Source organism: Leptodactylus fuscus, chromosome 4 (genome assembly GCF_031893055.1).
Source record: "Leptodactylus fuscus isolate aLepFus1 chromosome 4, aLepFus1.hap2, whole genome shotgun sequence".
Lineage (NCBI taxonomy): Eukaryota > Metazoa > Chordata > Amphibia > Anura > Leptodactylidae > Leptodactylus > Leptodactylus fuscus.
Genome location: NC_134268.1, coordinates 24,394,411 through 24,418,175, shown reverse-complemented (window position 1 = coordinate 24,418,175; position 23,765 = coordinate 24,394,411).

Below are 23,765 nucleotides of genomic sequence, written 5' to 3'. Positions count from 1 at the left end.
GGGAATACCTTTCCGACCACAGCCCTGTCCTCTCCGACCCCTCTGCGCCCTACACGTATTGGGTGTCGAAGTTGGACCTGTGGCTTGAACTTGCCCTATATGCCTTGGAGGTGCTGTCCTGTCCTGCCGCCAGCGTCCTATCTGAGAGGGTGTTCAGTGCAGCCGGTGGCATCATCACTGACAAGCGCACCCGTCTGTCAGCTGAAAGTGCCGACCGGCTCACTTTGATAAAAATGAACCACCACTGGATAGAGCCTTCATTTTTGTGCCCACCTGTGTAAAGCACCCCAACATGAAACTCCATGTCTGTACTCAACCTCTCCAATTCCTCCGCATCCTCATACTCATCCACCATAAGCGTTGCACAATTCTGCTAATACTAGGCTCCCTCCAACATGATTTCCCCCAACTCTGCTGGTTAGAGGCTCCCTCCACCCTGATTTCCACCAACTCTGCTGGTTAGAGGCTCCCTCCACCCTGCTTTCCCACAACTCTGCTGGTTAGAGGCTCCCTCCACCATGAATTGGTCCAAACTGGGCTGGTTAGAGGCTCCCTCCACCATGAATTGGTCCAAACTGGGTTTTTTAGAGGCTCCCTCCACCATGAATTGGTCCAAACTGGGGTTTTTAGAGGCTCCCTCCACCATGAATTGGTCCAAACTGGGGATTTTAGAGGCTCCCTCCACCATGAATTGGTCCAAACTGGGGTTTTTAGAGGCTCCCTCCACCATGAATTTGCCCAAACTGGGCTGTTTAGAGGCTCCCTCCACCATGAATTGGTCCAAACTGGGTTTTTTAGAGGCTCCCTCCACCATGAATTGGTCCAAACTGGGGGTTTTAGAGGCTCCCTCCACCATGAATTGGTCCAAACTGGGGTTTTTAGAGGCTCCCTCCACCATGAATTTGCCCAAACTGGGCTGTTTAGAGGCTCCCTCCACCATGAATTGGTCCAAATTGGGGTTTTTAGAGGCTCCCTCCACCATGAATTGGTCCAAACTGGGGTTTTTAGAGGCTCCCTCCACCATGAATTTGCCCAAACTGGGCTGTTTAGAGGCTCCCTCCACCATGAATTGGTCCAAACTGGGGTTTTTAGAGGCTCCCTCCACCATGAATTGGTCCAAACTGGGGTTTTTAGAGGCTCCCTCCACCATGAATTGGTCCAAACTGGGGTTTTTAGAGGCTCCCTCCACCATGAATTGGCCCAAACTGGGCTGGTTAGAGGCTCCCTCCACCATGAATTTGCCCAAACTGGGCTGTTTAGAGGCTCCCTCCACCATGAATTGGTCCAAACTGGGCTTATTAGAGGCTCCCTCCACCATGAATTGGTCCAAACTGGGTTTTTTAGAGGCTCCCTCCACCATGAATTGGTCCAAACTGGGGTTTTTAGAGGCTCCCTCCACCATGAATTGGTCCAAACTGGGGTTTTTAGAGGCTCCCTCCACCATGAATTGGTCCAAACTGGGGTTTTTAGAGGCTCCCTCCACCATGAATTTGCCCAAACTGGGCTGTTTAGAGGCTCCCTCCACCATGAATTGGTCCAAACTGGGTTTTTTAGAGGCTCCCTCCACCATGAATTGGTCCAAACTGGGGTTTTTAGAGGCTCCCTCCACCATGAATTGGTCCAAACTGGGGTTTTTAGAGGCTCCCTCCACCATGAATTTGCCCAAACTGGGCTGTTTAGAGGCTCCCTCCACCATGAATTGGTCCAAACTGGGGTTTTTAGAGGCTCCCTCCACCATGAATTGGTCCAAACTGGGGTTTTTAGAGGCTCCCTCCACCATGAATTGGTCCAAACTGGGGTTTTTAGAGGCTCCCTCCACCATGAATTGGCCCAAACTGGGCTGGTTAGAGGCTCCCTCCACCATGAATTTGCCCAAACTGGGCTGTTTAGAGGCTCCCTCCACCATGAATTGGTCCAAACTGGGCTGGTTAGAGGCTCCCTCCACCATGAATTGGTCCAAACTGGGTTTTTTAGAGGCTCCCTCCACCATGAATTGGTCCAAACTGGGGTTTTTAGAGGCCTCCTCCACCATGAATTGGTCCAAACTGGGGTTTTTAGAGGCTCCCTCCACCATGAATTGGTCCAAACTGGTGTTTTTAGAGGCTCCCTCCACCATGAATTTGCCCAAACTGGGCTGTTTAGAGGCTCCCTCCACCATGAATTGGTCCAAACTGGGTTTTTTAGAGGCTCCCTCCACCATGAATTGGTCCAAACTGGGGTTTTTAGAGGCTCCCTCCACCATGAATTTGCCCAAACTGGGCTGTTTAGAGGCTCCCTCCACCATGAATTGGTCCAAACTGGGGTTTTTAGAGGCTCCCTCCACCATGAATTGGTCCAAACTGGGGTTTTTAGAGGCTCCCTCCACCATGAATTGGTCCAAACTGGGCTGGTTAGAGGCTCCCTCCACCATGAATTTGCCCAAACTGGGGTTTTTAGAGGCTCCCTCCACCATGAATTGGTCCAAACTGGGGTTTTTAGAGGCTCCCTCCACCATGAATTGGTCCAAACTGGGGTTTTTAGAGGCTCCCTCCACCATGAATTTGCCCAAACTGGGCTGTTTAGAGGCTCCCTCCACCATGAATTGGTCCAAACTGGGTTTTTTAGAGGCTCCCTCCACCATGAATTGGTCCAAACTGGGGTTTTTAGAGGCTCCCTCCACCATGAATTTGCCCAAACTGGGCTGTTTAGAGGCTCCCTCCAGCATGAATTGGTCCAAACTGGGGTTTTTAGAGGCTCCCTCCACCATGAATTGGTCCAAACTGGGGTTTTTAGAGGCTCCCTCCACCATGAATTGGTCCAAACTGGGGTTTTTAGAGGCTCCCTCCACCATGAATTGGTCCAAACTGGGCTGGTTAGAGGCTCCCTCCACCATGAATTTGCCCAAACTGGGCTGTTTAGAGGCTCCCTCCACCATGAATTGGTCCAAACGGGGGTTTTTAGAGGCTCCCTCCACCATGAATTTGCCCAAACTGGGCTGGTTAGAGGCTCCCTCCACCACGAATTTGCCCAAACTGGGCTGTTTAGAGGCTCCCTCCACCATGAATTGGTCCAAACTGGGCTGTTTAGAGGCTCCCTCCACCATGAATTGGTCCAAACTGGGTTTTTTAGAGGCTCCCTCCACCATGAATTGGTCCAAACTGGGGTTTTTAGAGGCTCCCTCCACCATGAATTGGTCCAAACTGGGGTTTTTAGAGGCTCCCTCCACCATGAATTTGCCCAAACTCTGCTGGTTAGAGGCTCAATCCACCCTGATTTTCAAAACAAATGTTGGTGCCAACCTCAACTTACTACAAGGGCCAAATTCACTGCTGGTGACAAGCTCTCCTCACTGCAAGTGCCAAATACACATGTTTCAAGGTGTTTTCCTACTGTCAGAGAGGTGGTATTGAGTGTGTAAAGTGTGTAGTTGTTAGGCTGTGATGTTGGGGTAATAGAGGGTCTTTGGTGTGTTAGATGCCCCCAGACATGCTTCCCCTGCTGTCCCAGTGTCATTCCAGAGGTGTTGGCATCATTTCCTGTGGTGTCATAGTGGACTTGGTGACCCTCCAGACACGGATTTGGGTTTCCCCCTTAACGAGTATATGTTCCCCATAGACTATAATGGGGTTCGAAACCCGTTCGAACACACGAACAGTGAGCGGCTGTTCGATTCGAATTTCGAACCTCGAACATTTTAGTGTTCGCTCATCTCTACTAGTGTGAATAAAGTACTTTGATTGTTATAGAAAGCTCCTATTTAGCTCCAGCATCAGACTAGAGTAAAGCCCCAAGTAGCATACCGCAGCTAAAAAATGCAGCAAAAATGCATTGCATTTTTTCCCACAGTGTCTTTTGTTGCCTTGTTCTTTGTTTTTCTCTGATATTTTTCTTTTATTACTATATAGGGAAAATGACTGGATGGGATTAGCCAGAATCTCTTTCACATTGCTGGTACTGTAAAATGCTGAATTTTTTCTGCTACATTTACACAAAGTGGGATCTTAGCCTAAGGCTAGGTTGACAACTGCACCCTGTCCTTGTTCGTAATTTCAGTCCTGGACTCTACTTAAAAATGCAAGTAGGACCTTTCACTCCACATTTTTCCACCTTTTTCGGATGGAAAACCCGGCGGATCCTATTATAGTGTATGGCTGTTATAGCAAACTTATGGGACTGGTGCCAGAGGTGGCACTCAAAGCCCTCTCTTTGGGCACTCTTCTATGGAACAGATCATACTGTGCAGGGGCCACCGTGGAGCAAATTATACTGTGTGGGGAACACTGTGCAGCACATTATATTGTGTGGGGGTCCCTATGGAGCTGATTGGACTGTGTGGGGATCACAGTGGAGCAGAAAGCTCTATAAAGCCCCATTCGTATGACCATATTTTGCAGGTCTGTAATTGTGTGCAATTGTGGATCCGCGCATTATTAAGGTTAAATTCCTAGGTTGGTACTTTGTGATAAATTAGTGGGTTTTGGGTTGCAGCTTGGGCACTCGGTCTCTAAAAGGTTCACCATCACTGGTCTATGGGGTCCACAGGTTCGTTTGTGCGGTCCCCAAGCAGTCCCCACGGAAAAATACCCGAATGCAGCTGTGAACCCAGTAAGACTGTTTATTCTGCTATCTATCTCTGCTTGTACTTATCCCGCTTTCCATAGACTTCTATAAGGACATGTAAAATTTGAGTCCTATTACCTGCAGTCCATTTTGAGATGGCTATGGCAGAGATTTTCATAGTGAAAGTCAGTTTAGCAGAAGAGGGGGGAGCAGTAACACATCCTGATAAGAGGAGAAACACAATAATTTTCAGATATATTGCAGATTCTTATGGATGCCTCCACTTTTTTGCACCAGTTTTGGGGTGTATTAAGAACCCGAATTGGGCCGGTGTACCGCCCATAGTAAATCTGCAGTGATGTCTTTAATATGTGTAGAGTGGTACAACAAAGATGTGCATTATCTGCCGGTGATTTGCGGTGTAGTCATAGCCTAACAGCCTGTTATTCTCACAATATAAACATGACGACTATATAATTTACTGTGGGAATAAGGAATAAATCAGTAATTAATTGCTCCGGCTTGGTCCTACCATGATGTGATAATATTGTTGTGGAGCACGGGAGCTTGGTTAAGGTTGCAGTGATTTTCATTATGGAGAGATTTATTTTATCTAGAAACACTGACAGTGTTACATTAAAGTAAAATGGACTTTGCTTGCCGACACATTTATCATGCGGCACCGTGTCTGCTGGGAGCATCATCACGTTATTGATATGCAATGCTTGATAAACTGCCACAATATTCCCGCAGAAACTTTTCTGGCTACTTCCAATTCGCAACGTCATCTTCATTTTTTTTCTGATTCACATTTGTAAATGGTGTCATCGGAGGGTCATCTACGAGAGAATTTAACCCCTTAAAGTGAATGTCTACCCTCTAGCCGAGTAGGACAGATTTACGAATCTTGTCTAAGATTTAGACGGTGTAAACGTAGACTGGACAGTCTTAAAACGTGGCTCATGTTGTGCGATAAATTTGATGCATCTTCAAAGATAAAAATACTTTATGCCACTTACTGTTTGGTTTATTTTATACCAGAGTTCTGCACTAAAATTTTGCAACAGTTTTGGTGTAAATTGGGGAAATTAGGAAGAAGGTCATTACCTGCCCCAGTCGTTATTAATATGCACCTGAATTATTAGTCAGCCGGGTTCAACCTGAATATTCCAATAATATAAAAAGTATAAAAGGGGGAGGCCAAGGGGAGGTGACAAAAAAAAATCATACTCACCTTTCGTTCCCTTTTTTGGGGGGGCTTTTTGCAGTGTCTCTTCCATGACGTCATGCGCCCAGGATCACTTCTAAGGCTCATGATTGGGCACATGGTGAATATTAATGTTTTTTTGTTTAATTTTTACACCACCCTGTGCTTCCATCTATTATACTCTGGAGTGTGAAGAGACCTCAGAGTATAATATTGTCACTGTAATGCTGACACAACTTTGGGTGTGTTTACGTTAAAGAGCTAGAAAAGGAATAGATAGGTTCTCTAACCCCTAAGAGTATTCTATACTATATTTTGTAGACAGGTTCCTAGGAGCTCTAAGAGTGTTCTACACTATGCTTTATAGATAGGTTCCTAGGAGTCCTGACAATGTTCTACACTATGTTTTATAGATAGGTTCCTAGGAGCCCTGACAGTGTTATACACTATGTTTTATAGATAGGTTCCTAGGAGCCCTGACAATGTTCTACACTATGTTTTATAGATAGGTTCCTAGGAGCCCTGACAGTGTTATACACTATGTTTTATAGATAGGTTCCTAGGAGCCCTGACAATGTTCTACACTATGTTTTATAGATAGGTTCCTAGGAGCCCTGACAGTGTCATACACTATGTTTTATAGATAGGTTCCTAGGAGCCCTGACAGTGTTCTATACTATGTTTTATATGTAGGTTCCTAGAAGTCCTGACAGTGTCATACACTATGTTTTATAGATAGGTTCCTAGGAGCCCTGACAGTGTTCTACACTATCACTTAAAACATTTCCTCATGAGTGAAAAAGACCACATATAGAGCAAACACCTAAACATATTGTTGTTAAATATTGTTTAAGTGTTCTACACTATGTTTTATAGATAGGATCCTAGGAGACCTGACAGTGTTCTACACTATGGTTTATAGGTAGGGTGCTAAGAGTCCTAAGAGTGTTCTACACTATGTTTAAAGCCTTTTTAAGGTGTGTTTTGTCCTGATTTTGTTCGACACCAAAATAATCATGGACACTATCCCCAACACTAAGCAAATTGTGAGAGATACGCCTAACTCTACCCAAATCCTGCACCAGAGCTGCAGTTCTGCTCCTATTGATTTGAGAGTTGCTGCTCCCCGACTCCACCATTACAGTATATGTATCTATACACTGTATACAGTGTCTCACTCCATACACTGACATGGTAAGGCCAGGTAAATGCATTTCTGCTCCAATTCACTTCAATAAGCGTATGGCTTCCATAAGCCAAATTAGCTGACTGCACCCCCACCCCCACGCACAGTGTTGAGTGGGACTCAGAACCAACAAAGTGTGGCATCTTTAGTGTCCCATAGGACAGGGGATAATCATCAGATTAGGAAATCAGGTAACTGAAAGTCACAATGAAGCCACCCTATCAATGAAGTACCAGTGTTCATGCATGGATGGAGAAGTGAATGGAGCGAAAAACACACAAGCAAATTGGCACTTCATTCACAGGGAGTCTTCAGGGGTCTTTCAGTTCCCCATTCTGGGACAACCACTGATTGGTCATCAAGCAATGCAGCACTTTTTGTCTATTCAGTGGATAGGGTGTGAAGGTTGTAAATATATGAATCATAAAAACATTGTTATCTTTAAAACTAAATGCAGTATAATTACACTATATTACACATTTTTATTTTTGTTTCGTCTTTGTTTTAATAATGTTATTTTCTGATTGTTTAGATTTGAAAAGAATATTAAACGCTAATTTCAACTCATAAACTTTGCTTTTGGAACCAGGACATCGATATTTTAAAATCATATATTTTAATTAACAAGCATATCCTATGTCTAGATGTTGGTGAAATATTCTAGACTGTTCTGAAAACGTCTAACATCTACATCATTCTAGCCATGTCTAGACGTCGGCAGAATATTCTAAACGTCTGCCTGTTTACTATATAAGTACGTCTGCTGGACAGTAGTACTTATTGTAACTGCAGTTATAGTGCGATAGTGGATAGCAATATAGTATGAGAACAAGTGCAGCAACTGAATCGGACTGAGAAATATAGTGTGTAGTTAGATGTACAGATGGCATCAAGAGGCTGTAAGCATTCTGATGATTCGTTTTGCTACATATGTGGCGAATTCATCAAGACGCCAGCCAAGAAATATTCAGTGAGAACATCGGTCAAGATGTGTGAAACCTATAAGGCAGTGGTTCTATCGAACCCTAGGCCATATGTACGGTTCATTTTGTGTACCAGTAAAAAAACATATACCTATGTCTTGAATTTGGAAAAAAATCATATTTGATTTATCACTAAAGAAGGGTTCAGTGAATGTGCATATGAAACTGGTGGGTTCGGTACCTCAAACAAGGTTAAGAACCACTGCTATAAGGTATACTTCATAGTACAGGTTGGGGACCAGGACAAACCCTGGACACCTCACTGATGTTGTGAAAACTGCAAAGGAACACTTGAGGGATGGTTCCGAGGGGAAAGAAGAGCCATCAAGTTTCTATTCCAAGAATTTGGCGAGAGTCTACCAACAACTCTACCAACTGCTACTTTTGCATGATCGATCCTTCCAACCGTGAAAATGGCAAGAATGCTCCTCCGGTGGCATGTCCTGATATCCCATCATCAATTGCTCCAGTACCTCACTGCACTGAGCTCCCTATACCTGCACCTCCTGAAAAAAAAAAAAAACGGCCATCATCAGAAGAAAGTGGCACGTCAGATTGCGAACAAGAAGGTGTAACTGATCCAGTCTATTGTGTCAGTAGGAGAGAAACAAAGAGATACTTCCTCAATCAAAAGGATCTCAATGACTTGATATGAGATATGGGATTCACAAAGTCCAGTGCTGAGCTCCTGACATCTAGACTGAAGGAGTGGAAACTTCTGGACCAAAGTGTTCAATTTGCAGACCAGCGAAAACATGATGGGAGATTACATTTGGGGACTTGTTCGAGAAAGTGACTTACAGTATAATCATAAATCTAGAAAGCGAACACACTTTTAAGTTTAATATCTCGACTCTTACAGTACAGTATAATGACATTATTTTTCTATGACATTTTGTTATAGTATTTGAAGCTAGACAACTGAATATAGTGGTTATTTTTACTAATACCAGTCATTTTTATTGTTTTCGATGCCCTGGTGATAAAAACAAAGTTGATAATAATAATTAGTATTTTCTGTAATGCCAACCTATGCACTGTTAGGAAATAACGTCTGATGAATAAGGACAAAATCTCTGTTACATAGTGTTATTTATTAGAGATGAGCGAACAGTAAAATGTTCGAGGTTCGATATTCGTTTTGAGTAGCCCCTCAATATTCGACTACTCGAATCGAATATCGAACCCTATTATAGTCTATGGGAGGAAAATGCTCGTTTCAGGGGTAGGCAACGTTCGATCAAATTATACTTACCAAGTCCATGAGTGAGGGTCGGGCTGGATCCTCCGAGAAGTCTTCTCCTTGCAGGGTCCCCGCGGCGTCTTCCGGCTCTTCATTCACTCTGCCAGGCATCAGGCCTGGGCAGAGCCGACTACACATGCCCGCACTACAAGCGGACATGCGCAGTCAGCTCTGCCCAGGCCCGATGCCTGGCAGAGTGAATGAAGAGCCGGAAGACGCCGCGGGGACCCTGCAAGGAGAAGACTTCTAAAGGTAGGAGAAGAACCAGCGTTGATTGACCAACTGTATAGCATTCGGCCAATCAATGCTGGTTCTGCATCGAACTTTTCCATTCGAATAGCGAGTGGTACTCGATCGAGTACGAGTAGAGTATTTTGAATACCGTAGTATTCGATCGAATACCTACTCAATCGAATACTACTCGCTCATCTCTATTATTTATATTTGAAACTGAATATGATATTACATGACAAGATGACGCTTGAACCTGTGATCTCGGTGAAGGAAATCGCTCTGGGGAAGGCAGTGGCCCCAATCCAACTGGTTTGAGATGACTCTCTTTAGCTAAAAACAATAGACCCTGAGGTGTCTGGTGCAAAAGGTGTATAAGCACTTCAATAGGGCCAATACAATGGCCAAGGACAGTAAAGAAAAACTTCAAAAAGCTCCTACCCCAAAGACATCTCCAACCAGTAGATTCTTAATTCGGACAGCAACGGTCACCCGGTGTAAAACCACAGAGGCAGACTCTATAAGGGGCATCTTTAATGGGACAACCCCTTTAAGAAATTGATAATTATGTATCATGGTGCTTAGTTCTATCAGGTCTGTGTTACATATCCAATATATTATTTTGCGGGGGCCACACAGTGGCTCAGTGGTTAGCACTGCAGCCTTGCAGCGCTGGGTCCTGGTGTTCAAATCCCGCCAAGGGCAAAAAACCATCTGCAAGGAGTTTGTATGTTCTCCCCGTGTTTGCATGGATTTCCATCCCATATTCCAAAAAAAAACCAAAAACATACTGATATATATATATTATTTTACCAGCTCACTCGTTTCAGTCTAATTTTGCTCTGACTCCGAGGACTTTTTGTCAAATTGTTGCAAAACTTTTTTCTTTACTCTAGAGGGAGTTACATATTGTCTTTGATTTATGTAGTGGAAAAATCCTGCAGTGTGAAAAATGTATGTGTCTTCCCGGGATTAAAGTGTTTTAAAAGCATTATAAATTTCTATTGTAACTGGTGCATGACAGCATCTATTGTTTTACATCCCAATGTCGTTCAGAACTTCTCAATCTTCGAGCGCACAGTCACGTATGGATCCAGAACCATCTGCTTGTTCCAGTATATTGTCTTACGGACGTAAGATAATTAGACATGGCCCAAATTTTAATTAGGCTTTCAATGGACTTGAGACTGTACAACGTAATCACAGTCTCGTAAATTTACCTCTATGGGACAAGGGTGCAATTACATTGGATGGCCACTATAAAACAGAAGGTGTAGAGGTCATGCCACTTGTACAAATATTGTAACTCCCTTAAGGGCTGATTCGGGTGGTCCTGGGTATAGGACCCCCAGTGGTCTCTTATTGGTGACCTATCCTAAGGATGAGCAACCCCTTTAATTCCACAGCTAGATTTGTTGTGTGATTCTTTTTTCACACTCCTTGCAGATGGTTTTTGGCCCTTGGTGGGATTTGAGCACCAGGACACCAGCGCTGCAAGGCTGCAGTGCTAACCACTGAGCCACCGTGTGGCCCCCTTATGGCTTTTTTTTTTTTTTTTATATATATATATTGGTATAATATGGTATAATATTGGGGTACATAGAGTGCATAGAAAAACTTGGCTTTTTTTGGGGGGGGGGGTCAAAAAGGACAGCAATTCTGCAATTTTATAGAATTTTGGTTTGGTTTTTACAGCATGCATATCAAAATTATTCTACTGGTCACTATTATAGTTATACCAAATTTATTGAGGTTTTCTTTAAGTATTAATATTTTATTTTTAATAATGTAATTATTTTTTTTCCTCATTTTTTTAATACATTTCTGTTAACCGAGCTGTGTGATGTCTTGTTTTTTGCAGGATAAGATGATGCTTTCATTGGTACAATATTGTGAGCCATACAACCTTCTGCTTAATCACTAGAATGATATATAGCAATATTTATTTATTGCAGTGTATTATGTATGTTAGAATAACGATCATCTTATCAGACCCTGTATCTGGTAACACCTAAAAGGTGTGCTAAGAAGATGGGTCGCAAATGTCTTGACAACACATCAGCACCCAACTAAAACCAACATCTAATAGCAATGGCCTTTCCCAACCGAACTGTCTATGTAAGCGTATGACAGATACTGGAAAAAAGTGACTTGACTGATATGATGGATCTGTATTTGATTTAATTCCTTTGAATTCTGACATATTCTATTGACTAAAAATAGGGTTTGTAAAATATTTATTGGAGAATTCAAGTAATTTTGGTGGCAATAATAATTTTATAGATTTTACTTTAGTAAAATCAAAATATTGTCATTGGTAGATAGATATAGATAGATAAGAATGGATGGATGGATGGATAAAAAGAAAGATATATAGATAGATAGATAGATAGATAGATAGATAGATAGATAGATAGATAGATAGATAGATAGATGATAGATGGATAGATAGATGGATAGATAGATAGATAGATAGATAGATAGATAGATAGATAGATAGATAGATAGATAAGAATTGATGGATGGATGGATGGATAAAAAGATAGATAGATAAATAATAGATGATAGATAGATAGATAGATAGATAGATAGATAGATAGATAGATAGATAGAATAATGGATAGATAGATAATAGATGATAGATAGATAGATGTAAATAGATAGAGATAGATAGATTGAATAATGAATAGATAGATAGATAGATAGATAGATAGATAGATAGATAGATAGATAGGAGATAGATAGATAGATAGATAGATAGATAGATAGATAGATAGATAGATAGGAGATAGATAGATAGATAGATAGATAGGAGATAGATAGATAGATAGATAGATAGATAGATAGATAGATAGATAGATAGATAGAATAATGGATAGATAGATAGATAGATAGATAGATAGATAGATAGATAGGAGATAGATAGATAGATAGATAGATAGATAGATAGATAGATAGGAGATAGATAGATAGATAGATAGATAGATAGGAGATAGATAGATAGATAGATAGATAGATAGAATAATGGATAGATAGATAGATAGATAGATAGATAGATAGATGTAGATAGAATGAATACTGGATAGATAGTAAGTATTCTCATTTTTATACAGTAGTAATAGACTATTTTCCAGCTTCCACGTGTAGGTTTTTACATTCATAAGATCTTTGATGTTTTTCTGCATTACAACGTCCTTTAAAGCATTTTCATTTATTTAACTTCTCCAATATAAAGGATTTAATCTAGAAGACATTTGTCCCCGCCAGTTTATTGAGTGTATATTGAGGGTCTTTTCATTTATTATACATTGAAAAGATATTTGAGGGTTGAATCTCTTAAATAATCCAATGAAATAATCATTCTGGAATTTTTGTGATCATCCAATGTTACTGTATCTCCAAGCATTCTGAAATTAACATGCCCTTTCTTCCTTGAGTGACTTAAAAGAAATTGTCTTCCTTGGGCCATGTCTCTTAATACCAATGTTCTAAAACACTGCGATGTCTCAGGAATAAGAACGTTTCCCCCGATACATTTGTTCAACTTAAATATTCATAGTGGAAACTGTAGTGTAAGTCATCTGCTGGTGACATTCATAGAGGGACCTTTCTATAGACATTCCTGATTACTGATGTATTTTACTAAATAAACTATTTCTAGATTAGTTTTTAAGTTTTAAAATAAATTCATTTTAAGCCTTATTTTATTTTTTGGGACGACGTCCTATGATCAGGAAGGAAATAAATGTCACTGCAAATCTTGTGTGATATCTGCATGTGAGACAGTAAAAACTTGGACAGTCTTAAAATGTGTCAGATTTATCAATGTGTCTCATGGTGTGTAATAAATTTGGCACAACTAACTGTTTGGATTACTGTATATCAGAATTCTTCACTAAAATTTTGCAACAATTTTGGTGGATATTGGGGGAAAATTGGGACTAGCAACCATTCCTCAGGATAGGCTATAAATAACTGACTGACCTTTGCCCTCAGACTATTCACCTGTATACGGTGCCCATCCTGTGAACAATACGGGGCCAGAAGCAGCAATCTTTGTCTATTGTGTAGCGGCCAGGTACCTTGACTGTGGCTGATCTTCCACTGACTTCAATGGGAGTTGAGCAGCAGTGATGACGCCCGGACGTATTATGTACAAGATGGGTGACACACAGATGATCAGTCCAGGGGCCAGCTGTTGGCCCCCTCTGGATCAGGTATTAATGGTCTTTTCTGAGGATAGTCCTTAAAACAATTAAGCCCAGACAACTCCTTAGGGTCCAATCACACAGAGGAAAATGGCACTTTATTTGGCACTGAATTTTCCACGCTGAAAAAAAAAGCCTACCAACAGCCAATGGGTGCAATCTGGTTTCACTCCTTTTTGGAGGATCATTGTGATGCACTCTTTCCAGAAACATCCTGACTAGAGATGAGTGAGTAGTTAAATACTCGATATTCGATATTCGTTTCGAGTAGCCCCTCAATATTCGACTACTCAACTCGAATATCGAATCCTATTATACTCTATGGGGGAAAAATGCTTGTTTCAGGGGTAGGCAACATTCGATCAAACTGAACTTACCAAGTCCATGAGTGAGGGTCGGGGCTGGATTCTCCGAGAAGTGTTCTCTGCACAGCATCCCCGCATCGTCATCAGGCAATGAATTCACTCTGCTAGGCATCGAGCCTGGGCAGAGCCGACTGCGCATCCCCACACTACAAGAAAATGGCCGCTTACAGTCAAAGTGGCTATTTTCTTGTAGTTCGGGCATGCGCAGTCGGTTCTGCCCAGGCCCGATGCCTGGCAGAGTGAATTCAGAGCCAGAAGACGCCGCAGGGACACTGCGCGGAGAAGACTTCTAAAGGTAGGAGAAGAATCAGCGTTGATTGGCCGACTGTATAGCATTCGGCCAATCAACACTGGTTCTGCATCAAACTTTTCCATTCGAATAGTGAGTGGTACTCGATTGAGTACGAGTATTTCGAATACCGTAGTATTCGATCAAATACCTACTGGCTCATCTCTAGTCCTGACCAAGGTAGACACAATGACTCAGCAGTAACAGGAACTGTATAGCATACAGTACAATACATTATGTCATCATTAGGCACAATAAACATAATAAAATGTAGAACAGGACACACAAAGCTCAAGTAGATGCACCCAACAGCTACACAGGCCAATCCTGGGTATGAAACTAAGAAAGTTGCACACCTATGGCTATTTTGTGGACGATGGTGGCTGCATTCACCTTACATATCCCATTGTTAACATTTCACATCTTCACACTACAGGAGGATATAACAACTAGTCTTGACTAACAGGTAACTCATCTAAATACCTGTTCTGTCCTACAGTCATTCTAACCATATCTACAGTCTTCAAGACATAACTCTATGGTCATTTGGACCCAACTCTCAACAATTCACTGGTGGGGTTCAGCTCCTACCACACTACCGGTAAAGCTCGGTTACTGCATCTGTCACAGCATCCCACTAAGTAACGCTATCGGCATAAGACTCCTTATACCACTGCTTTGTTTAGATTAACCCCTGAAACCGCATTGATTTTGTCATATTGGGATTGAATACCAAGAGCAGCTGCTATACACGTGCCATTGTGCTTGGTAAGAGGAGAGGAAGCCACAGCGGTCACCTGAACACTGAAGACTCTACAAATTCCTGATCGATTGGAGCACCAGCTGCCAGATGTCAATCAATCTGATCTTAATGACTTATCCTAAGAATAAGTCATTAATTTCAGAGACTCAGAGAACCCCTTTAAGGGCCCTTCCACAGCACTATGACCGATTCAGCAGGCTTATTGCACCTGATAGACTCCCTTTGGTAGAAAAATATCCTATAATAAAGTGTTCTGAATTTCATTACATTTGTGTGTTTCTAAAGTTTATAGAATAATTTAATTAGTTTTCAGTTCATTTGGTTTAGATCTATGTGTTTGTTTTGGCAAAATTTCATTACAATGTAATTAAAAATAACACAATATTTTATATTTAATTAAAAATAAAGTAATATTTACAGTGTCATTTACTTTGGAATGAGTCCAATAAAATGGCTATTTTCTATAATTGCTCCTAAGTTAGTTTATGGATTTATCATGGTATACACAGATACAGACTCCACAAATATTGTATATTTTTACACTAAGAATAGCAAACCATATACTGTATATAATATTGTATATATACTCCTGGAAGGTGCATCTCATATGGGAGCCAGTGAAGGGTGCGTCTTATATATGACCTTCTCATACATTAGGTGCACCCTCATTTCCTTTCTAGGCTAGTATCTGGCATAGATTTCCCCCATAATTTAAAGGGAGTCTATCATTGTAAAAACACATTTTCAATAGGGTTGAGCCAATCTTGAGATTTCAGGATCGATTTTAAAATCTAATTTCTGATCATTTTCCAGCCGATCCCGATCATGAAATTTGCTCGATTGCTGATTAGGATCTGATCTTTCCCAATCCCGATTAATGATATATACATGAATAGGGTTGAGCCGATCTTGAGATAACCTCTGACCTCAATCCCGCCGGAAAAGATTGGGATTGGAATTCCAATCGCAATCATGAAATTTAATTGATCAACGATCGGTATCCGATCTTTTCCGATCCCGATCGCTCAACCCTAATTTTTAACTGATGCCACATTGGAATAGCCTTTATAAAGACTATTCTACTCTTACCTTTATTTATTTTCTGCTCACCATCATTCTCGAAAAATTAAGTTTTATTAATATATATAAATCATGCTCAGGGAGCACAGGGGGCGTTCCCTCTGTGCTCTGAGCACACCATAGTCATCATCTGAACGACGCCTCCATTAACCCCTTCCCGACATCCGCCGTAATAGTACGGCGCATGTCGGGTGTGTAACTATGGCGACCGACATAGCCACAGGGTGTCTACTGCTTTAAGAATTTTCCTGGCGGCGCATGGCTGCTGCCATTTTACCGGTTCCTGGAGCATGCTCCAGGGCCAACGTCACTTTGGCATGACAGCCAGGAGCCTGTACAAGGCTCCCAGGCTTGTCTGCAAGCTCTTTCTTTTGTAGGCTGGTCTATGCAGCCTGCAAAAGAAAGGATGATTTTTTGCAATGCATTAGCATTGTAATGCATTGCATTAGTGATCAGACCCCCTGGGGTTCAACACCCCTAGGGGGTCTAATAAATGCACAAAAATAAATAAAAAAATATATAAAAAAATATAAAAAGTATTAAAAATTCAAATCACCCCCCCTTTCCCTAGAACACATATAAAAGTAGTTAAAAACTGTGAAACACCTACATGTTAGGTATCCTGGTGTCCGAAATCGCCCGCTCTACAAATCTATAAAAATATTTTTCCTTTTCAGTAAACGCTGTAGTGGGAAAAATAGTCAAAAGTGCCAAACTGCCATTTTTTCACAGTTTTGATTCTGATAAAAATTTGAATAAAAGGTTATCAAAGCAATAACATTTCCCGAAAATGGTAGAACTAAAAAGTACACCCGGCCCCGCAAAAAAAAACACCCTATTCATCCCACGTCATACACGGACGTATAAAAAAGTTACGGCTGTCGGAATATGGCAACTTTTAGAAAAAAAATTTTTTAACACAGTATTGGATTTTTTTTAAGGGGTCAAAATGTAAATAAAACCATATAAATTTGGTATCCTTAGAACCGTACTGAAACACAGAATACATGGGGACATGTCATTTTGGCTGCACAGTGAACGCCGTAAAACCCATAAGCCCGTAAGAAAGTCGCAGAAATGCATTTTTTCTTCAAATCCACCCCATTCAGAATTTTTTTCCAGCTTCCCAGTACATTATATAGAATAAATAATGGTGGCATCATGAAGAAAAATTTGTCCCGCAAAAATTAAGACCTCATATGGCTCTGGGAGCGGAGAAATAAAAAAAATTATGGGGTTTAGAAGGAGGGGAGTCAAAAACGAAAAACGAAAATCAAAAAATGCCATTGGCGGGAACTGTTACTATCATCCCCTGCACTTTTTTCTCTTCCTCTTCGCTGCGTAAGCAGCCAACATTGTGTTCCTCCGGATTGAAATCCCGCGCATGCGCTGTCTTCTCTGTCGCTTGGCTTGGGTTTCTAGCGTAATGGGACGATGGTTCCAACCCCTTTGCACTCTTGTCACTGAACGGAGCTGTATATGTGTTGTCCAACCCATCACTCCATTCAAAATGGGGAACAAAAGTTCCTTGATCTCCTGATCAATGGGTGTATGAGAGGTCGGACAGATATTAACCTTAAAGGTGTCCCCTATCCTATGGAATCATTTAAATTGTGAAAACAATCTTATTATATTACCGTATTCTTACACAGTGGTCAACATGGCCCCATTGAGATGAACCATTGATAAATACCCTGTTTTGGATGACAGTAACGGAAACGAAACACAGTAGTGATTCATAGCGATGAATCTATTTAGAAGAATAAAGTTTAGTCTACAAATATTCCGACTTTGTTCTCATACATGAATCATTTTTCTTTGTGAAATTTTACATAATGAACACAACTTTTATTTGAAAAAGAATGTGTTTATTTTATGACTTTTCAGATTTACTTTCTTGGTCCTTGAGTTTGATTCAGTTTCCATTGATCCACCAGATGCTTATCTGCATCAGCTCAATAAACTCATCTCTGCAAATTACTTTACTAAAACTTTTCTACACTATGAAAATGGATACAGTGTAGAGTATGGCAGCCGAAACTCGGGAAGTTGCAGAAACTAGAATACCGCGTACTTTTACTATACTGGCCAATATTGATTTGTTTTTTGGATATGTTGTGGGTTACTTTTTAACTCAACATAAGGATACCGCAGTCACTGTACTGGCAAGTCCACCTTTCCACCATGTCTCTCATTGCATATGCAAAGGTATTGTCTGGTATGGAAAAAATTAGGAAATTCAAGGCTCTAGGCCTGAGGAAGAGGCCTCGAAAGCTTGTAATCTGTCTTCATTATTAGTTAGCCATTAGAGATGAGCGAACAGTGTTCTATCGAACTCATGTTCGATCGGATATTAGGCTGTTCGGCATGTTCGAATCGAATCGAACACCGCGTGGTAAAGTGCGCCATTACTCGATTCCCCTCCCACCTTCCCTGGCGCCTTTTTTGCTCCAATAACAGCGCAGGGTAGGTGGGACAGGAACTACGACACCGGTGACGTTGAGAAAAGTAGGCAAAACCCATTGGCTGCCGAAAACATGTGACCTCTAATTTAAAAGAACAGCGCCGCCCAGGTTCGCGTCATTCTGAGCTTGCAATTCACCGAGGACGGAGGTTTCCGTCCAGCTAGCTAGGGCTTAGATTCTGGGTAGGCAGGGACAGGCTAGGATAGGAAGGAGAAGACAACCAACAGCTCTTATAAGAGCTAAATTCCAGGGAGAAGCTTGTCAGTGTAACGTGGCACTGACGGGCTCAATCGCCGCAACCCAGCTTTCCCAGGATCCTGAATGGAATACACTGTCAGTGTATTCCCGTATACCCGATATATACCCCAATACCCGTTCCAACGGTGTGCCCCCCCACCTTCACCCCAGAAATACCCTGCAAGTCCCCTAGCAATAGAATTGGGGCTATATACACCCACAATTTTTACTACTGGTATACAGTGCCATTGTCTGACTGGGAATTCAAAGAATATATTGGGAATACAAATACCCTCATTTCTTGCTACTGCCATATAGTGCCAGTGTCTGACTGGTAATTCAAAGAATATATTGGGGTTACGTGCACCCACAATTTTTACTACTGGTATACAGTGCCAGTGTCTGACTGGGAATTCAAAGAATATATTGGGGTTACGTGCACCCACAATTTTTACTACTGGTATACAGTGCCATTGTCTGACTGGGAATTCAAAGAATATATTGGGAATACAAATACCCTCATTTCTTGCTACTGCCATATAGTGCCAGTGTCTGACTGGGAATTCAAAGAATATATTGGGAATACAAATACCCTCATTTCTTGCTACCGCCATATAGTGCCAGTTTCTGACTGGTAATTCAAAGAATATATTGGGGTTACGTGCACCCACAATTTTTACTACTGGTATACAGTGCCATTGTCTGACTGGGAATTCAAAGAATATATTGGGGTTATAAATACCCTCATTTCTTGCTACTGCCATATAGTGCCAGTTTCTGACTGGTAATTCAAAGAATATATTGTGGTTACGTGCACCCACAATTTTTACTACTGGTATACAGTGCCATTGTCTGACTGGGAATTCAAAGAATATATTGGGAATACAAATACCCTCATTTCTTGCTACTGCCATATAGTGCCAGTGTCTGACTGGGAATTCAAAGAATATATTGGGAATACAAATACCCTCATTTCTTGCTACTGCCATATAGTGCCAGTTTCTGACTGGTAATTCAAAGAATATATTGGGGTTACGTGCACCCACAATTTTTACTACTGGTATACAGTGCCATTGTCTGACTGGGAATTCAAAGAATATATTGGGAATACAAATACCCTCATTTCTTGCTACTGCCATATAGTGCCAGTGTCTGACTGGGAATTCAAAGAATATATTGGGAATACAAATACCCTCATTTCTTGCTACTGCCATATAGTGCCAGTGTCTGACTGGGAATTCAAAGAATATATTGGGGTTACGTGCACCCACAATTTTTACTACTGGTATACAGTGCCATTGTCTGACTGGGAATTCAAAGAATATATTGGGAATACAAATACCCTCATTTCTTGCTACTGCCATATAGTGCCAGTGTCTGACTGGGAATTCAAAGAATATATTGGGGTTACGTGCACCCACAATTTTTACTACTGGTATACAGTGCCATTGTCTGACTGGGAATTCAAAGAATATATTGGGAATACAAATACCCTCATTTCTTGCTACTGCCATATAGTGCCAGTGTCTGACTGGGAATTCAAAGAATATATTGGGGTTACGTGCACCCACAATTTTTACTACTGGTATACAGTGCCATTGTCTGACTGGGAATTCAAAGAATATATTGGGAATACAAATACCCTCATTTCTTGCTACTGCCATATAGTGCCAGTGTCTGACTGGGAATTCAAAGAATATATTGGGGTTACGTGCACCCACAATTTTTACTACTGGTATACAGTGCCATTGTCTGACTGGGAATTCAAAGAATATATTGGGAATACAAATACCCTCATTTCTTGCTACTGCCATATAGTGCCAGTGTCTGACTGGGAATTCAAAGAATATATTGGGAATACAAATACCCTCATTTCTTGCTACTGCCATATAGTGCCAGTGTCTGACTGGGAATTCAAAGAATATATTGGGAATACAAATACCCTCATTTCTTGCTACTGCCATATAGTGCCAGTTTCTGACTGGTAATTCAAAGAATATATTGGGGTTACGTGCACCCACAATTTTTACTACTGGTATACAGTGCCATTGTCTGACTGGGAATTCAAAGAATATATTGGGAATACAAATACCCTCATTTCTTGCTACTGCCATATAGTGCCAGTGTCTGACTGGGAATTCAAAGAATATATTGGGGTTACGTGCACCCACAATTTTTACTACTGGTATACAGTGCCAATTTCTAACTAGGAATTCAAAATGCGCAAGGCTCCCGGAAAGGGACGTGGACGAGGCCGTGGGCGAGGTCAGGGGAATGGTTCTGGGGAGCAAGGTAGCAGTGAAGCCACAGGGCGTCCCGTGCCTACTCCTGTGGGGCAGCAAGCATTGCGCCACTCCACAGTGCCAGGGTTGCTTGCCACATTAACTAAACTGCAGGGTACAAACCTTAGTAGGCCCGAGAACCAGGAACAGGTCTTGCAATGGCTGTCAGAGAACGCTTACAGCACATTGTCCAGCAGCCAGTCAGACTCTGCCTCCTCTCCTCCTATTACCCAACAGTCTTGTCTTCCTTCCTCCCAAAATTCCGAAGCTTTACAGAACAATAACCCAAACTGTCCCTGCTCCCCAGAGCTGTTCTCCGCTCCTTTCATTGTCCCTCAACCTGCCTCTCCACGTCACGATTCCACGAACCTAACAGAGGAGCATCTGTGTCCAGATGCTCAAACACTAGAGTCTCCTCCATCTCCGTTCGATTTGGTGGTGGATGACCAGCAACCCACCCTCATCGACGATGATGTGATGCAGTTGCCGTCAGGGCATCCAGTTGACCGGCGCATTGTGCGGGAGGAGGAGATGAGACAGGAGTTGGAAGAGGAAGTGGTGGATGATGAGGACACTGACCCGACCTGGACAGGGGGGATGTCAAGCGGGGAAAGTAGTGTGGATGTTGAGGCAGGTGCAGCACCAAAAAGGGTAGCTAGAGGCAGAGGCAGAGGTCAGCAGCTTAGGCGAAGCCAGGCCACACCCGGAATCTCCCAAGATGTTCCAGTTCGTACCCAGCTCCGAAAAACTCCCACCTCGAGGGCACGTTTCTCGAAGGTGTGGAGTTTTTTCAAGGAATGCGCCGAGGACAGATATAGTGTTGTCTGCACAATTTGCCTCTCGAAATTGATTAGGGGCTCTGAGAAGAGCAACCTGTCCACCACTTCAATGCGCCGTCATTTGGAATCCAAGCACTGGAATCAGTGGCAGGCAGCAACGGCAGGACAAAGGCCGCCTGCCGTTCACGCCACTGCCACTGCCTCTGCCACTGCCTCTGCCTCTGCCACTGCCACTGCTGACTGTGCTGGCGATGCACTCCAGAGGACGAGCCAGGACACCACTTCATCTGCCTCCGCCACTTTGTTGACTTCTACCTCATCCTCCCCTGGTCCTGTCTTATCTCCTTCTCCTGCACCATCAAAGGCACCATCAGGCGTTTCTTTACAACAACCCACCATCTCTCAGACATTGGAGCGGCGGCAGAAATACACTGCTAACCACCCACACGCGCAAGCCTTGAACGCCAACATCGCTAAACTGCTGGCCCAGGAGATGTTGGCGTTCCGGCTTGTTGAAACTCCCGCCTTCCTGGACCTGATGGCAACTGCGGCACCTCGCTATGCCGTCCCTAGCCGTCACTACTTCTCCCGGTGTGCCGTCCCCGCCTTGCACCAGCACGTGTCACTCAACATCAGGCGGGCCCTTAGTTCCGCGCTTTGCACAAAGGTCCACTTGACCACCGACGCGTGGACAAGTGCATGCGGACAGGGACGCTACATTTCACTGACGGCACACTGGGTGAATGTAGTTGAGGCTGGGACTGCTTCCCAAACTGGCTCGGTGTACCTCGTCTCCCCGCCTAACATTCCTGGCAGGGACACGAGAAGAACACCCCCCTCCTCCTCCTCCTCTACCGCCTCCTCCTCCGCCACCGCCTCCTCCTCCGCCACCGCCTCCTCCTCCGCTGTTAGATTGACCCCAGCTACGAGTTGGAAACGTTGCAGCACTGGCGTTGGTAGACGTCAGCAGGCTGTGCTGAAGCTGATCAGCTTGGGGGACAGACAGCACACTGCCTCCGAGGTGAGGGATGCCCTCCTCGATGAGACGGCAATATGGTTTGAGCCGCTGCACCTGGGCCCAGGCATGGTCGTTTGTGATAACGGCCGGAACCTGGTAGCAGCTCTGGAGCTTGCCGGACTCCAACATGTTCCATGCCTGGCCCACGTCTTCAACCTAGTGGTGCAACGTTTCCTAAAGAGCTACCCCAATGTTCCAGAGCTACTGGTGAAAGTGCGGCGCATGTGCGCCCACTTTCGCAAGTCGACAGTAGCCGCTGCTAGCTTAAAATCTCTCCAGCAACGCCTGCATGTGCCACAACACCGGCTTTTGTGCGACGTCCCCACACGCTGGAACTCAACGTTTCAGATGTTGAATAGAGTGGTTGAGCAGCAGAGACCTTTGATGGAATACCAGCTACAAAACCCTAGGGTGCCACAAAGTCAGCTGCCTCAGTTTCACATCCATGAGTGGCCATGGATGAGAGACCTTTGTGACATCCTACGGGTCTTTGAGGAGTCCACAAGGAGGGTGAGCTCTGAGGATGCGATGGTGAGCCTTACAATCCCGCTCTTGTGTGTTCTGAGAGAATCCCTGATTGACATCAGGGATAACTCAGATCACACAGAGGAGTTAGGGATAGCATCCGATCCGTCACAGCTGGAGAGTAGGTCCACACATCTGTCCGCTTCACTGCGTTTAATGGAGGAGGAGGAGGAGGAGGAGGAAGAAGAAGAGTTGTCCGATGATGTGATGGTGATACAGGAGGCTTCCGGGCAACTTTGAATCGTCCCATTGTTGCAGCGCGGATGGGTAGACATGGAGGATGAGGAGGAAATGGAGATTGAACTTTCCGGTGGGGCCAGAGGAGTCATGCCAACTAACACTGTGGCAGACATGGCTGAGTTCAT